The following is a 16,585-nucleotide window of genomic DNA, read 5'->3' as shown; positions in this document are numbered from 1 at the left end:
AAACCAAATGACCCAATTAAAAGATGGGCTAAAGATCTAAACAGAGAGTTCTCAAAGGAAGAAATAAAGATGGCTAAGAAACACCTCAAAATGTGTTCAGCATCGTTAGTAATTAGGGAAATGCAAATTAAAATCACCCTAAGGTATCACCTTACCCAATCAGACTGTCTAGGATCAAGAGAACAAAGGATACCAAATGCTGGTGAGGATTGGAGAAAGGGGAACACTCATTCACTGCTAGAGGGATTGCAAACTCATGCAACCCCTATGGAAAACAGTGTGGAGAACTCTTAAAAAACTAAAAATGAACCTACCATATGATCTGATTATACCACTCCTTGGCATATACCCAAAGATCTCATCCTATTGCAGAGACACTTGTACATCCATGTTTGTTGCTTCTCTTTTCACAATAGCTAAGAGATGGAAGCAACCTAAGTGTCCCTCAACTGACAAGTGGTTAACAAAAATGTGGTATATTTATACAATGGAGTTCTATTCAGCAACAAAGAAAGATGAAATACTGAAATTTGCAGGTAAATGGATGATCTAGAAACTGTTATACTAAGTGAAGTAACAGAGACTCAGAAAAATGAAAGACATATGTTCTCACTCATTTGTGGATCTTAGTACCAAATCCTTTCCATGTCCTTTTAATAAGATGATACTGTACAGCAGTCTCTTCTGCTTGAAATAACTACCATTATCATGACTTCAGCTGTGCCTAACTGCTAAACATCATCACAACTGGGCTTGTTGGCGGTTGTGCTCCTTCATTAAAGGAGGGGCAAGCAGGGTCATTGGACCCTCACTGAAGTAGCCAGCCACTCTTCCCAGCCAACTGTATATAATTTGGCCCTAATCTCCTGGATTTGGGGAGGGCTAAAGTATACAGTCTGGGGAAGGACAGGAAGAGAAGGCTTGACCATGCTGGGTAAAGGCTTTCCAGTGTGAAAAACCTAAGGTCATGCATAACCTCAGCTACCCCTCAGTTATCTTGGTAAGTAAGCTCAGTAAATTCATTGGTTCCCCAGTAAAACTTTAATCAAACATTGGCTTGACACTAGAACCTTAAAGGGAATAAACATTGCTTATCATCCCCAGGAAAAAAGTTTCACAACCAATGGAAAATTTATTTGTTAATGCTATTATGTCCCATAATTACTTTAAAAAAAGAAAATGAGAATGTAAAAGATGTTAAAAGGATATGGGAATGGAGATATTTTCCAAAACAGATGGAAAAAATGAGAAAGCCTAAGTAAGTGATGAAGTCTGTATAGGTTTGTTATGATATATAAAGGATGAGACAAAAATAACATACACATAATCTTAAAATTTCTAAGGTCATAGTTTAGTCAACTAGTTTAAGGAACAAAATACATATCTAATCAAGGTTTTTCTGAGAACATCTGTTTTTTTACCAAGCCTTATCTACATAGCACGTGGTAATTAAAAGTACCAGACTGGTGGTACTAACATTATTGGATGTTTAACAGCCTTTCTTTGAGGCCTATACTAAGCTCGTCAGACGGACTTAAAGGACAGTTTTTGCCCCTTGCCCTCCAAGGTTGACTAATTCCAGGGGACTATGGAATATCTCTCAAAATGTCCTGTAACTGTGGTGAGACACCTGTACTCTTGTTCAAGGAGGCCATGGAGACTCCACGAGATGGACGTGAACCTGTGTCCAGTCTACAAAGAGGAGGGTCAACTCAGAGGAAACATCTCATTCATGCTTCCAAGTGAAGCCAGACATGGTCGAGCAGAGCCTTTGACTTATCTTCACGTAGATGGAACTGGTAAAAGAAAGGAGTCTGGAGCTCCTCCCAAGCCCATGTGACCCCTGAGGAACAGATCCTCAAACAACCATTAGTGTAAAATAAATTAATTTATTTGGGCCAACTGTATGGTCTTAAACACCCAAAAGGAAAGTATAACCAAAGAGTAAAGTCATCAGTATACTTCTTTAAGAATTCAAGGGATTAAACTTCCCAGACATTAGGCTTAAGTCCATATCAAAAGTTATTTAGACAATTATTTCTCACTGATGATTTGTTCCTAATCAGAAAGTGCCGCTCAGATATAAGACTTCAAATCTTGGTCTGCAATACTGTAGTGCCCACCTGTAGCTAAGCAACCCGCTATTGTTCTAAAATGTTGGATAAATTTTTCTCTCCCTATCTAGAAGCCTTTGAGAGGGAACTGACACTGATTCTAACTACTCTAACAGCTATCAAAACGTCTGAAAGCAAATCCTGAATCCATCTTGCAAGCTCTCATCAAGAAATTCCAATGGACTCTCATACGAACATTTGAAAATTGCCCTGTTCTGACTTTTTCCTAGTTCCCTGTCTGGAACTTGTAATGCTAATTACTCTTGCCTTTACTTCTCCTTCACATCTCCTATTCACCAGTCAAGGACTTTCTTTCCCTCCTACAGATAAGAGTTATGCAATTTGGGAGCCTTTGAGATAGACCCACAGAAGGGGTACTCCAGTTGCCTCACCCTGCATCTCTGTTCAGCATGGAAGAAGCCAGAGCAGTCTACGTCCCTATCTGCAAGTTGGGTAATCTCTTCAGAGAATGGTGTGATAAGAATAGGAGGTAGGAATTTGCTAGGATGTTAGGATAAAAAGACCTCAAAGAAATGTAGCCAGTTTCTTGGCTAAAAGTCACAATGTCTTTGGGTGGGCCTCTTAGCAACATACTCAGTTCCAAAGGCCAAAAATGTTGAAAGTATTTGGGAGCTTTTATCTAATCCTTAAAAGATTTTAGGGTTACCCCTTCAGAGGGGGGAACGTTAGAGCAGAAAAAAGCCCCATAAAAAAAAAAGAAGAAAGAGGACATGAAGTTACCAGAAAAAAAGTGATATGGGAGGAGTTGGAGGGGAGAGAGTAGCATGGATTTGATCAAAACACCTTATATGCATGTACGAAATTCTCCATAAATTATTTTTTTTAAATCATGTATTTTTAAGAGAATATAATTTAATAAGCCTAAGGACTAAAGATGTAGCTCAGTGGTAGACTGTTAGCCTGGCAGGTCCTGGGTTTAATTTTTAGTACCAGAGAAACAACAACACTCACATACACAGACATACACACACACCCCCTAGCTAAATCAGACTGTACCTAAATCAAATCTTTAAGTTGCTATGATAAATATATATCTTTACGAAAAAACAAAATTGCTATAACCTTCAGCGGCACTTTAATTATAAGGCAGTCCAGCTTAAATAAGAAAACATTCTATTCTTTGTTAATGACATGAACAACAATACTCTTGTGTCTGGGGAGATGGCTCAGAGAGTAAACTTCCTGCTGTGTAAACATGGAGACCTGAGTTCAGATGTCCAGCACCCATGTAAAAAGCTGGCATGATGGCACATGCCTGCAACATCAGCCCTGACGAGGACAGAGACAGACAGATCCTTGAAGCTCACTGGCCAGCCAGTCTAGCCAATCGGTGAGCACCAGGCTCAGTGATAGATGCTATCTCAAAACACAAGGTGAAGAGCAATAGAAGACATCCCATGTTGACCTTTGGCCTCCATACATGCATGGGTGCATGGCACACATACACACATGCATGTAACAACACACAGACACACAAATGCACAATATTCTTTTTATCTCTATAAATCACATTTATACACAAATTATAATACCCGGAACATTTTATTAACACATATCAGCCCATTTAGGTTATTGTTTATAATACAATACAAATAGTACACAAGAGGAAGAAAGAACCACAGCCATATAACTCAAGGATCAGCATGTTCCGGAGGTTTTCTTCATAAATACTAAAATTTAGCGACTCTGCTTTTCTAACATTTGAATCTATTCTCAATGTATATTACAACAAATATTTCACATCACAATTGAAGCTTTTCTGAATTACAGAGAAGGCAGAAGGTTCCCGTGCGTGCACGGGAACCGAGGACACAGTGATAGTCCTGTGGGGACACAGTGATAGTCCTGTGGGCTGTGTGGGGGTGGCACTGACCTGATAATTGACGGTCGTACTTCAGTCTTCGAGTACACACTCTTAGAAGTCTGTTTTCAGTTAAAATTTGGGGAGATGATAGATATTTAGAATGTTGTCAGCATGGTGGAATGGCGTCCGATACTGCAAAACAAGAAGAGACCCATTGTCCAAACTCTACGCAATGTGGCAGACCCCATTTATAGCAGCTGTGACTATGACTGGTAAGGCCTGAGAGCTACAGGCTGATAGTGAAAAGAAGAAAATAGCCAGTTCTTTAGGATGAAGCGGAAAAAACACCAGGAATCTGACTTTCGTTTTCTAAGAATAAGCAGGGAAAATAGGTGCCGTTAGAAATTCTTTTGAGATAGGGGTCTTACTACAGAGCCCAGGCTGACCTCAAACTCAAATGGTGACCCTCCCCCAAGTACTGAAACCTCAAACTCAAATGGTGACCCTCTCCCAAGTACTGAAATCTTTTAAGATGTCCAGTGCCATTTCAAGGACTAGCTTCTGAAGATACTGGGGACTGACTATGCCTGAATTGACAAAAGCTATTTGCTTAATCGACATGATGCATGTGCAATGCCATAACACATTCTGAAAAATGTAATTCACACACACACACACACACACACACACACACACACACACACACACACACAGAGCTTCAAAAATGAAAGAAACGCATAAAGAAGAGCCAGGCTGGGAGTCTGGACCTGTAGCTCAGTGTCGGAGCATTTAAGGGTTCAATCCCTAGCACTGAGGGAGGACTGTGCGTATGGAAGAACTGGATGTGCTGACACACACCATAATCCCAGTACTTGGACCACCCAAGATGCAGAGGCAGAGACAGGGGGATTATGAGCCTGAGGGCAGCCTGGGCTATACAGTAAGACTCAAAAAAAAAAAACCAAAAGGGGAAAAAAGTGGATAAGTCTTAAATTAAATAAAATTTATTTATCCATAATCAATAAACTATGACTATCTGAATTTAGGACAGGAAGTGTGGGTTTGCTATACAGTCAAGAACAGAGGACCAACAGCAAGCAGGCAAACCACTAAGTAAGCTATTTCAGCAATTTCTGCCCAATATATGGGCAGAATTATACAGTCCAGGAGTTTGGGAAACTGGCTGTTTCTAACTCACACTCATTATCAGAAATATCAGTGCCAGATTTCTGGCACAGCACACTGCAGTCTACAGACTCATTCACTTCTCATTTTCTGAATGGGCTGTGACTTGTCACTGTCACCATCCATTACAAGATTCTGAAAGACAAGATCATTCCAACCAGATGCCCAGCTCATTCCTTCCAGCAGAATCCCTCTAAGACCCAGACTTTCTTGGAGTTTACACCCAGAAACTTCTGTCTAAGGAATGCCACACTCTATAAATTTGAAAGAAAAACCACTTGTGGACAAGCTGTCTGGATATAGTACCATACTCTGTAGCACTACCAGCTGAGGCTAGATTAAGCGTCAGGGTTTTTTTTTTTTTTTTTAAATAAAAACACACATAAACACATACAATAAAAATGTTATACACATTTCAATACCCTGGAAAAATAAGCCCATTTAAAGGAAAAATATGAGACATTTTCACATTACCAGTATGTGATTTCAAATGACTTGCCCTGCACACCATTTGGTATAGTCACAGCCTTTCCTACTACATCAGAGCTAAAAGCCAGCAGAATGTGAGCTGTGAGAATGTGAGAATGTAAATGAACTTTTCTTTTCTGAGACAGGGTCTTGCTATATAGCCCAGGCTGGCCTTGACCTTATAATCCTCCTGCCTCGGCCTCTGAAGTAGTGACTTATAGCTGTGTGCTACCACACCTGGCCAAATAAACTTTCATGTAACAACAGAAAATTTATGGGTGCTGGGGACGTATGCACACCATGTTGTTTCCTGCCCCCCCCGCCCTAGGTGTTCATCAAAGCTCTACTTATTTTGGTTCTAATTGTGCACCTTCCCCTTCCTTCCTGAAGAAGCCGGTGCTCTGGAATGGAATTACTTCTATAGGACAACAGGCGGGTTTCCCCTTTACTACACAGAGATAAAGAAACACCCCAAACAACTTCTACAGTCAAGTAGGACAGGGTGGGGCAGGGCACAGTGTGGGTAAAGGGCCTGTGTGTCTAGTATCTGGGTGTGAACTGAAGGGTTGGCTTTTTTTTCCAGGTGGCAGGTAATACTGAACACAGAGAAACATGAAAGCTTTAGATGACTCTTAGTTCCTGACATAGCCACCTCAAAATCAAACAAACAAAAACCATTAAGAAATCAGTTCAACTAATGCATTTTAAAAATCAGTTATTTTACTGGGAGATCACTTCTTTATTGTATACTCAGAAATCAAATTTAAGCAATTTACACTTGGGCTTCAACTGGACCACAGGCCATTCAGTGAGCTTCTAGTATAAGTAATTAAATATGAGCAAAAGCATAAAGCAATTTTGTTCCAATTATGCATGCAGTCTCACATAACTAACTAAAACCAAAACATGGGTCAGTTACTTCTTAAAAATCAATATACAGGATGGGTATTTTGAAATCTTTACACAAAATAATGCACTGTTTTTAAAAGGCTAGTATACACCTGGGCGTGGTGGTGTATACCTACAATCCTAGCACGTGGGGGGTGGAGGCAGGAGGATCAGGAGTTCAAAGCCTGCCTGAGCATATACGCCTACTGAATTCAAGGCCTGCCTGGACCATAGAGACCCTGATTCAAAAAACCAACCAAAGCAAAGCAAAGAAAACCAGCATATACAGATAAAAAGAAAATAAATACAAAACATCATATTCAAATACTAAATCTAAATCTGAACAAAACTGCACTTATAAAATGTATCTAAAGAAACCTCTTAAGAAGTGGAAGGTGTTGACACACTAGACTATCTCAAATGATGTAAAATTCTCCAAGTTCTCACCCCTCTGGTTTTCAGAAGGGCTATCTGTTCAACTGAGCTAAGAGAGTGACAGTGCTATAAATGGTCCCTTCCTCTTATTATTTTAGGATCAAGTTAGGGAAGAAGATCATGTCAACATGGTATAAGAAAAAAAAATTTCTGATTTGTTTTAAAAAGCTGCTTTTAGCCAGGTGTGGTGGTACACACCTGTAATCCCAGCATTTGGGAGGTTAAGACAGAAGGAATCTTTTATAGAGACCAGCATAGGCTACCTTAGTAGAACTCTGTCTCAAAACCAAAAGCCAGCTGGGGTGGGGGTTCTGTTTTTAACTACTACTATTACTTTAAAAAGTTCCAAGTCCAGCCAGTCTTAGGGGTGCAAGTCTTTATTCCGGCACTTTGGAGGCAGAGGCAGGTGGATTTCCGTGAGATTAAGGCCAGCCTGGTCTATGTAGAGTTCCAGGCCAGTTGGGGCCATAGGGAGCTCTAAATCATGGTACAGAATATAATTTTTCTTTTTCTAAAAAAATTATTTTTATTTTCTGTGTATGAGTGTGTTGCTTGTATGTATGTAAGTGCATCTGTGTCGTGCAATGCCTGTGGAGGTCAGAAGAGGGTGTTGGATCCCCTGGAACTGGAGTTATGGATGGTTGTTAGCCACCATGTGGGTACTGGGAATCGAACCCAGGTCCTCTCCAAGAGCAGCCAGTGCTCTTAACCACTGAGCCATCTCTCCAGCCCCCTAGAATACAATTCCATTTTGTGGACTTCTATAATATGAAACAATATCAGCTTTATTCCCAATACTTTAAATCAAGCTTCTCTCAACTGATGCTAAAAAGATATTACTAGACTATTTAGATTCCTATAATATATACAGTAATGGACTGAGTTGTGGGTCTGTACCCTAAATTCCTATGTTGAAGACTTAATTCCGATAATTCCTAGCTATTTCAGAATGTGACTGCATCTGTAGACTGCGCTTGTCTGCTTGTCTATCTGTCTCTGTCTCTCTCTATGTCTCTCTCTCTGGCAGTGCTGTGGATTGAAGCAAAGGTCTTGAACTTTTTAGGCAAGCGCTCTACCACTCAGCTAAACAACCAGCCCCACAGACTTTAAGAGGCAATTAAGTTAAAATGAGGTCATTATGTTCATTACAGTGGTTCCCTAATCCAGTATGACTGGTGTCCTTACAAGGAAATCTAGATATAGACAGGTCAGGGTAAGACAAGGAGATGGGGGGAAAAGTGCTTTCTATAAGCCAAGGAGAGAAACCAGCCTGGTCAGCAAGCACAGTTATCTAAACTTTCAGCCAACACAATTGTGAGAAATTCCTTCTAGCTAAGCCACCCCATTGTGGCACTTCTTAAAAAAACTACAGGGAAGATAATAAAACATACTAACTATGTTGCTCTATTTTATTTTTGAGCTAGAGTCTCTTTGCAGCCCCAGCTGGCCTGAAACTTGCTATGTAGAGCAGGCTGGTCTCAATCTCAGAGCATCTGCCTCTGAGTGCTGGGACTAGAGGTGCACACCACCTAGCTCAACTTTGTTTTTTTGAGACAGTCTCGTCAGTCCTGGTAGACTTGCTATGCAGATTAGGCTGGCCTCAAACTTGCAATACTTGTCCTGCCTCTGCCTCCCAAGTGCTGGGATTATAGTCATGAGTCACAGGTCCATTTAAACAACTAGATCAGAGCTGGGTGTGGGAGTGCAGCACTTGGGAGGCAGAAGCAGGTGGATCTCTGTGAGAACAAGGCCATCCTGGTCTACATAGTGAGTTCTAGGTCAGCGGAGACACAGACCCTGTCTCAAAAAACCATAACAAACAACAACTAGATCTAAGCCTTTCCCCTGCCAAGACAGCACACACCATCATATACCATTTCTCAGACTGCTTTACCTCTTTTTCTAGCCACATAACAGACAGCATTACAATAAAACAGAATTGTTCAGGAACATTTTTTTCAGAGATTGTAAATTTCAGGATCCTTCAAGGAAGAATGCTTTGAGTTATCCTGGGAGACAATCTCAACACTGCACTTACAGAGAAGTCACCATGGTCTGAAGGGATCAAGATGCTTATTTATCTAATGCTGCCCACGCAGGCTCTGAAGCAGGTCTCAAGGGACTAGCTCTGTGGTTTGGCTGATCCTCTCCAAGGTCAGCATTTATAACACTGTAGTACTCTATTTAAATGCACAGTACTCCATTCAAGACAGATTCTAGGACACCAGACTTTCTAGGTTTATACTTACTATAAAAACAAATAATGAAAACATTAATTACCACCATTTCAGGGTTCTATAGCATAATTTTCTACAAATTCAAACAAAAGAAATAACGAAAAAAGACAAACATTTATTGAGTTAAACAGTAATGTGTGCCAGAGATGTTCAAAGTGCTTGAGATTTATTAACTAATTCAATCCTTACAACCTTAGGTGACAGACTTCAAAGCCATCAACAACAGACCACTACCATCTCTACTTAAAATCGTAAAGCCAAGGCATAGAGACTTAATAGCTTGCTTGAAGTCTCACAGTTAGCAAGGGACAGAAATGGGATTTGAATTCAGAAATCTGACTCCAGAGGCTTCCTTAGCACCATTCATGGCTGACCTTACTTAATCAGCCTTGGGAATGGTATGACGGGACCACCTCAGAGCTCTCATCTTACAGGTGAATTTTGAGTATGTGAATACAATTAAGTAGAACCAGGTTTGGAACTTATGCATTAAAATTTTTAAAAATCACATTTATTTATTTATTTATTTGTGCATGTATGCAACATGGTAAGTGTATGGAAGTCAGAGGACAACTTGCAGAAGTTGGTTCTCTCCTTCTACCACGTGGGTCTTGGGGATTGATCTCAGGTTGTCAGGTTTGGCAGCAAGCACCCTTAGCACTGAGCCATTTTGCATGCCCCACTTACAGTTTGTTTGTTTTTTATTTTTGTTTGAGACAAGGTCTCACTATATAGCTGTATCTGATCTAGAACTTGATATATAGACCAGGCTGGCCTCAAACTCAGAAGTCCGCCTGGATCTGCTTCTAAGTGGTGGGATTAAAGGCATGCATGCACCACTACACCTGCCCCACTTGCACGTTTTTTTTTTTTTTTTTTTAAGATCCAGGCTAATTCACTGTTTTGGATATCAGGACAGCTACTGGGTTGTTTAGTTTAGTTCATCTCTGTGCATATCCATGCACCTGTGTCTCTCATTGTTTCACTTATTTGCTGTCAGGAAGATCTATATATACACTAAGAACAGGAGGAAGCAGCCTTATGCCCATTGACACTCAAACATCTCCATTCACAAGACAATACTCCCACAAAGCTATTAAAAAACGGATCTGTTAATCAGACATGGTGGTGAATACCTATAATACTAGCACTGAGGAGGCTGAGGCAAGAGGACTGCCACAAGTTCAGGGCAAGCCTGGGCTACATGGTGAGACCAGTTTCAAAAGATAAAACAGACAGAAAACAGGTCTGTCTACCTGGCATCTGTTTACAGCCTTTCAAGTAGTCTCAGTGACATAAGACCAAACCAGAACTGCATAGATCAGCTTCTAAGGGATGTGATGAAATTAAAGTATTTTCATTCAAAATTTAAGAAAAAAATATGTATCTTTTAACATCCAGTTATCAGAAGTTTGAACAATTTCAGTACTAATCAGTTACTTAGTTTAAATGAAATAACAAGATTTCAATCAAACATGTCTATTTATATTACCTATCAGTGCCTGAAAATTCTGCTTTTTGGAAATAAAACAACCACAGCAAAGGACAATGATGTGCAGGCTGATTGTATTTTCAATAAAATGTTTCAAAGGACACAATTCTCGAGGCAGCATGGAATGGAAAACCCTCCAACTGCTAATGTAGGATGAAGCCACTGACTCCACCGGGATTCCAAAGAGGAAAGTCCACAGAGTCTGGCGTGTGGAGGAGCCATCACAACACAGTTTTCCGTATGTCAGCCATGCATACAACCTTTCTCTCTCTCTCCTTGAACTGCAGTTGGTTTCCCACAAGCCTCTAAGAGAAGCATAACACACAGTGTCTTACAGACCACTGATCTTTTAAAAAAGTTCAACAACTTGTTACCAGCTGAATATTACAACAAACAGTAATTTTTTTGTTCCAGGTTCTTCAGGGAAAATTGATTCTCAAGGGACACAGGCTGTGTTGGAAAGTGTACGGATTTTTGGAGTCTGACGGAGCTGGGTTTCAACCTGCCTTTGGTCCATTTAACATGGGAGCTTTAGAGCTTCATCTATTAAAGGGGATAACATATATTCTAGTAGGAGGCCTGTGGGTTACATGAGTTAGTGAATGACGGGTCAGTTCTCACTTTGTATCCCCAAAGAGCATTAATTTGATTCCACCTGCAAGGTTTTTTTTTCCTCTTGATTGGAGCATCACCATCTATCATTCACATGTCTAATTTACAAATCAAAACAAATTTACTCCTTCTGACCTGGCAAGCTGATCGGTTCCAAGGAGGAGGAGATGACATCTCCAGTTTCTGAAAAAGTCAGTTTAGGGACATGTCCAACACGAGTCCAAGCCAATGACAGCTGCACACTACTTGGGAAAGGAAAAGAACACACTTCTGCCTAGATCAACCTTTCGTGCCATTAGCAATGCAAGTGAAAAGCATGTCTTTGCTTCCACTGAATTTTTACAGCTTCTAATCAACTCAATTTAACCTGTAATGACTGGGAAATGGGTTTCTGAAACTCTCACTGCTATTTTTCACATGAAACATGTAACAGAAGTGAACCTACATTCTGAACCCAGGAGCAATTATCACATTCTGTTTTATCATTTCATCCATTTCCACATCTGGTTTGTGTTTCATGAGATTCTGAACTCCTATGGACAAAGACTCTGACTGGAAATAGGAGTGGGGGAGAGATTTACTTACAGTAACTTGGTGACTGATTCCATTTGGGGAGGTTAGAGGGGAAATAGTCCAAAATCAGCTGAGGTTTTAAGACTGGGTGACTAGACTGACAATGCCATCAACAGAAACAGGGATGTTAGAAGAGGAACTGGTTTTAGTGGGGAAATGATGACTGTGATGTGAGGCATGCTGAGTAAGAACTAAGGAGACCCCCCCAAGAGGAACATCTGAGAGTCAGCTAGTATGCTAAGGGCCAAGGGCTTGGGATATGGAACCTTTCAACAAGTGTACTTTGGTGTCTTGAATTTAAAGGTAAGGGATGAAGCTGTCATAAGGGACCAGACCACATGGGTACCTTCAATTACTAAACTGGTTAAAAACCAGACTGTAGCCTGGCCTGGTGGCATAAGCCTGTAATCTCAGCTACTTGGGCGTCTGAGGCAAGAGGATCTCAATTTCAAAGCCTGCCTGGGCTACAGAGTAAGTTCAAGGCTAGCTTGGGCAACTTTGAGAGATCCTGCCTCAATTAAAAAAAAAAAAAAAAAAAGGAAATAGAGAGTCAGGAATATGGCTCAGTGGCAGAGTGCTGGCTTTGTGCAGGGCCCTAGATACAGAAAAACAAAAAACAAAAACAACTAGATTGGTTCTGTTACTTGGGCAGCACCTGCTGCATCAGAAAGGTCAAGTCAGCTTTTTGCTTTTTATTTTATTTCTTTTTTGGAAGTAACAGGATACAACTTCACTCAAAACCCCACAAAATTAATGCTCTCTCTTTCCTACCACTTACCTATCAATTATTCTCTAAATCTTTCTTTCTTTTACGACCTGTAGTTTTATCTCTTGTGTGTGTGCGTGCATGCATGTGTGTGTGTGTGTGTGTGTGTGTGTGTGTGTGTGTGTGTGTGTGTATACACGTTTGAATGTGGCAGGTAAACAAAGGTCAACATACAGGTGTCTCCTAAATCATTTTCTACCTTATTGTTTGAGGCAGGGTCTCTCATGGAGCTTGCCAATTGCCTAGACGGGCTGGTCAGCAAGTCGCAGGGATCCTCCCATCTCTGCCTCCCCAAATCTGGAATTAGAGGTCTGTAGCTGCACCTATTTTTTTTAGTGTGGGTGCTAGAGATCAGAACTCCAGGTCTATTATCTATTGGGTGGTAGAGATCAGGTCTACTATCCATTGATAGACAAAAATATCAATTATCGGGTGTTCCCTGTCCAGGCATCTTGCTTTGTGACACAATGACAATGACATGAGAACAGTAGTTCACATAACCTTTAAAAACAAACAGAAGGTCCTTTAAGTTGTTTCTAGCTCACAAATGAGGTGCTTTAAACTAAAAGTTGGCATTTGCTTTTCAGTTACTAATTGAAAACATTCAAGAACCAAAAATGGCCTTTAGAAGATTGACAAGTCACTCCTAGTGGTCAATCCCACAGATGACCACCACAAATTTCCACTAGAAATAAGCCTCTCCTCATCTCATACCACTAGGCATCAGCTCAACAGCAATGCCTAACACCATTCTGTCCTACTCATAAGAGCCAAAAGTTCGAATCCTGTTTAGCAAACTGATAACACTGGAAATTGTTTTTGACACAAGTACACTGTACTCACCATTGACTGGTCTGCGATTACTGTTAGGGACCCAGTACTATTCTGTGTTACTATATTTAGTACTAGTTTAAAAACACACAAACTGGAGTTAGAGGTGCTCAGTGGTGGGGCACTTGTCTGCCTACTAAGTGGAAGATCTGAGGTTCAATCTCCACTTAAAAGAGGTCAGTGTCAAAACCAAACACTCAGAAACTAAAATAAAGATTAACTAAGCTCCTAGTGTGCATTCCTAAATTCATCATTCCTATTTGGTCAGATTTTTTTAAAAATATATCCTTAAAATGACTACTACTGACTAGGCTCTTACTGAAGTTTTGCTCAAATTTCATGGTAGGAAAAAAAATATTACCTAACCAGAGATATTTTCTTATAGGAAAGCCAACATTTGAGTCACTTCTGATACTGCAGTCTCATAGCATGTCAAATTAAGTCAAGACAAAAAGAGGCAGATGATTAAACTAACGAGATATGCCATATTTTATCAGTTATCTTTCCAGTTGGTTCTAAGGCAAGAGCTTCAAACTAGAAGCAGTACTCATTAAGTCGTTTACATAGTAGGCACTATGAAAAACACAAAGAAAATATGCTCTCAAAGACTATGTAACATCATGAGATTCATTAAATATACACATAAACATTTTCTGTACACAATGCTTTTCTTCATCTAATATGACCAAAAAGATGTTGAAGAGGTTAGAGAAAGATTTTCATCAGACCTGGGCATGGCAGTGCATGCCTGGAATTTCAATACGCAGGAGGTGCAATGCCACCCTGGGCTACATAGAGTTCCAGGCCAGCCTCAAAAACATGGTGAGACCCTGTGCCTCCCTCTCAAAAACAAAAAGCAAAACTTCAAGACCCAAAGGAATATCAAACAGGTCTTTGCTTGTTGTGCCAAAATAGTGAAAGAACATGCTTTGCTTTTCCTCTAGGCCTGGCAATCACCCTTTGGTCTCCTTGCCTCTTACCTTAGCTTATTTTCTGTTCTCTACTCATGTAATAAGATCTATCTTTTGGGGATTTCCTGTTCTGCTTTTAGTTTTTTTCTTCTTTCTGCTATTGCTGGGAGACTGTATCTTTCTCTCCCATGGCAATAAACTTTGTGTTTGCTGGAGAGACCCTGCATAGTTTCTTTTCTGTGCTTCCTTGCTGGAGGTCTGGAAACAATCACAGAGCTGATCTGTAAGTCCTGGGAGTCACTCTGAAACCTTGGAACCTAACCATTCAAAAATAATTACCTTCAGGAAGTCTACTCAGGAAGGTAAAAGACCACCACCCTCTGTGATCCGGGCTCCTTCCATAGCATGGCTATGGGCTCAGCTGTAAATAGGAGTAAGATGAACCTTGAGATTAAATATTTTTTTAAAGCTAAAACGTGGGAAAATGTTAACGAAGGGCACTACTAGCCACAGATGATTACTGGAGATTCAATGACATTCACTGCTGAAATGAAGACCAACTTGACAAAACCTCTATGGGCACACTACAGACACTGTAGTTTCACATGTGGATAGCGTTTACCAGGCCTTTATTTACCCTTATTGCTGAGATTAAAAACTAGCTTTTATTTTAATACTCGAAATTTTGGCAGATGATACTGTAGTAAAAAGCAATCACATCACACACACGCCTTCAACTTGAAAGGTACAAACACACTATAAAAGGGGGCCTGAGTAGTACTCAAAGGACACAAGACCAGATTAATCATAAACCTAGCCAACTGAACCTGAATTTTGTTCAAACACTTCCTGTCTTTTGTTTGAACCTGCAGTATACCTTCAAGGTTAACTGCAGTCTCCCCAGCAACGGACCAGCCCACTCCAAACTAGGAGGGAGATGGAGATCCCTAGTGGAATACTATTTATTTACTCATCGACACCATTTCATTTGAAAACACGCTGTTATTTATTGACTGTCAAACAATACACACTGCATTCTTACCCACACAAGGCCAATTCTGCAAACAAGCCAACACACCCACCTCGCCATGAAATACGGTGATGGCTTTCCATCAAGTTCTCAGGGAAACCGGAGGAAAGCAAAACTGAAAGGAAACGCAAACCTAAAAAGCCCCTCAGCAGCTGGGTTCTCCCACAGGGGAACTGGAGGTTTGAAAAGGAAGGTACAAAGGGTGATTGATGGGAAGGGTAGTTTACGATTTCTACTCCTTTCGGAGTCTAAAAACGTCCTCAACAGGGCAGTTCTCAACTCCCTGCCCGGGAACACAGGATCCAAGGGGCTGCAGGAGCAAAGCTGAACATCAGAAGCTGGGGGATGGGAAGAATTGAGGAGGGGGAAGGCTGCTTCAGCTGTCGGCGGTGTCGGAGTCCAGGCTTTGATTTTTATTATTTATTTAGCTTCGCCCATCCCTCGCTGGGAAAATGCTGGTTTTATCTCATGCAAAACACTGGTTCTGATCCCACCCCAGCGAGGAGGGACAGGTGTCGGGAGGGATGCCTGGATTTGCCGGGGTCCAACATAGGGGTGGGGGCGGAAGCCTAGAGGATGACACCCGGGAGCCCTCCAAAGACGAGGCACTGGGCACGCGGGGCTGCGACAGTAGCCGGGTGAGGAGGGGACCCCTGCTGAGGCTCGGGGGCGGGCGGGGGACAATGAGCAACCGCGAGGACCCCGGGAGGGTGCAGCGGCGCCTCCTCTGGGAATCCCGGGGGCAGGAGGCGGCGGCCCCGCCCCCTTGGGGACCCGCTCGTGGCGGCTCCGACGGCGGCGGGAAGCGACCTGCGTTCCCGGCCCGGCCGCTCTCTCGAGGCCCCGGCCCCCGCCACCCCGGAGCCCGGGTGCTCCCGCTCCCTACCTGGCCGTCGCGCTCCGGGATCCGCTCCCCGCCGCCTCTGCCGCCGGCTCCCCATCCCCAGCCTCCCAGGCCCGCCCCCTCATCCGCCGGGAGCACTGGCAGGAGCCACAGCCAATCGCAGCTTCGCCCTCGCGGCTCTGCCTTCAATCCGCGCTGGCCGGAGGAGGGGCTTCTCCAATGTCATCCAGGCTCCTCCCGGGACCCCAGGATTCCTTTTGTTTGGGGAGAGCCAGGCTGGGATTGAGCTGCCGTCACTTCCGGGAGGAAGCGCCCTCCTCCGGCCCGGGTTCTACAAGTTTCCACCTCCAGGAGCCTAAGCTTGGGAATGATGG

At 42.0% G+C, this 16,585-nt stretch overlaps 1 protein-coding gene across 1 annotated transcript in view; it reads right to left on the bottom strand.

Moving 5' to 3' along the window:
• The window catches only part of Cttnbp2nl (CTTNBP2 N-terminal like), a 71,258-nt gene extending 54,873 nt beyond the window's left edge, over nucleotides 1-16,385 (bottom strand). Inside the window, exons 1-2 of the mRNA XM_008833961.3 lie at nucleotides 16,254-16,385; nucleotides 4,009-4,131 (exon numbers count right to left, since the gene is read on the bottom strand). The gene's annotated coding sequence lies outside the window, so the exon portion shown is untranslated. The remainder of the gene's footprint in view (nucleotides 1-4,008; nucleotides 4,132-16,253) is intronic.
• Nucleotides 16,386-16,585: the final 200 nt, after the last annotated feature.

This window comes from Nannospalax galili, unplaced genomic scaffold (assembly GCF_000622305.1).
Source record: "Nannospalax galili isolate Female #2095 unplaced genomic scaffold, S.galili_v1.0 scaffold475, whole genome shotgun sequence".
Taxonomy (NCBI): Eukaryota; Metazoa; Chordata; class Mammalia; order Rodentia; family Spalacidae; genus Nannospalax; species Nannospalax galili.
Note: the sequence above shows the minus strand (reverse complement) of the source record. Positions and strands in the feature narration are given on the sequence as shown.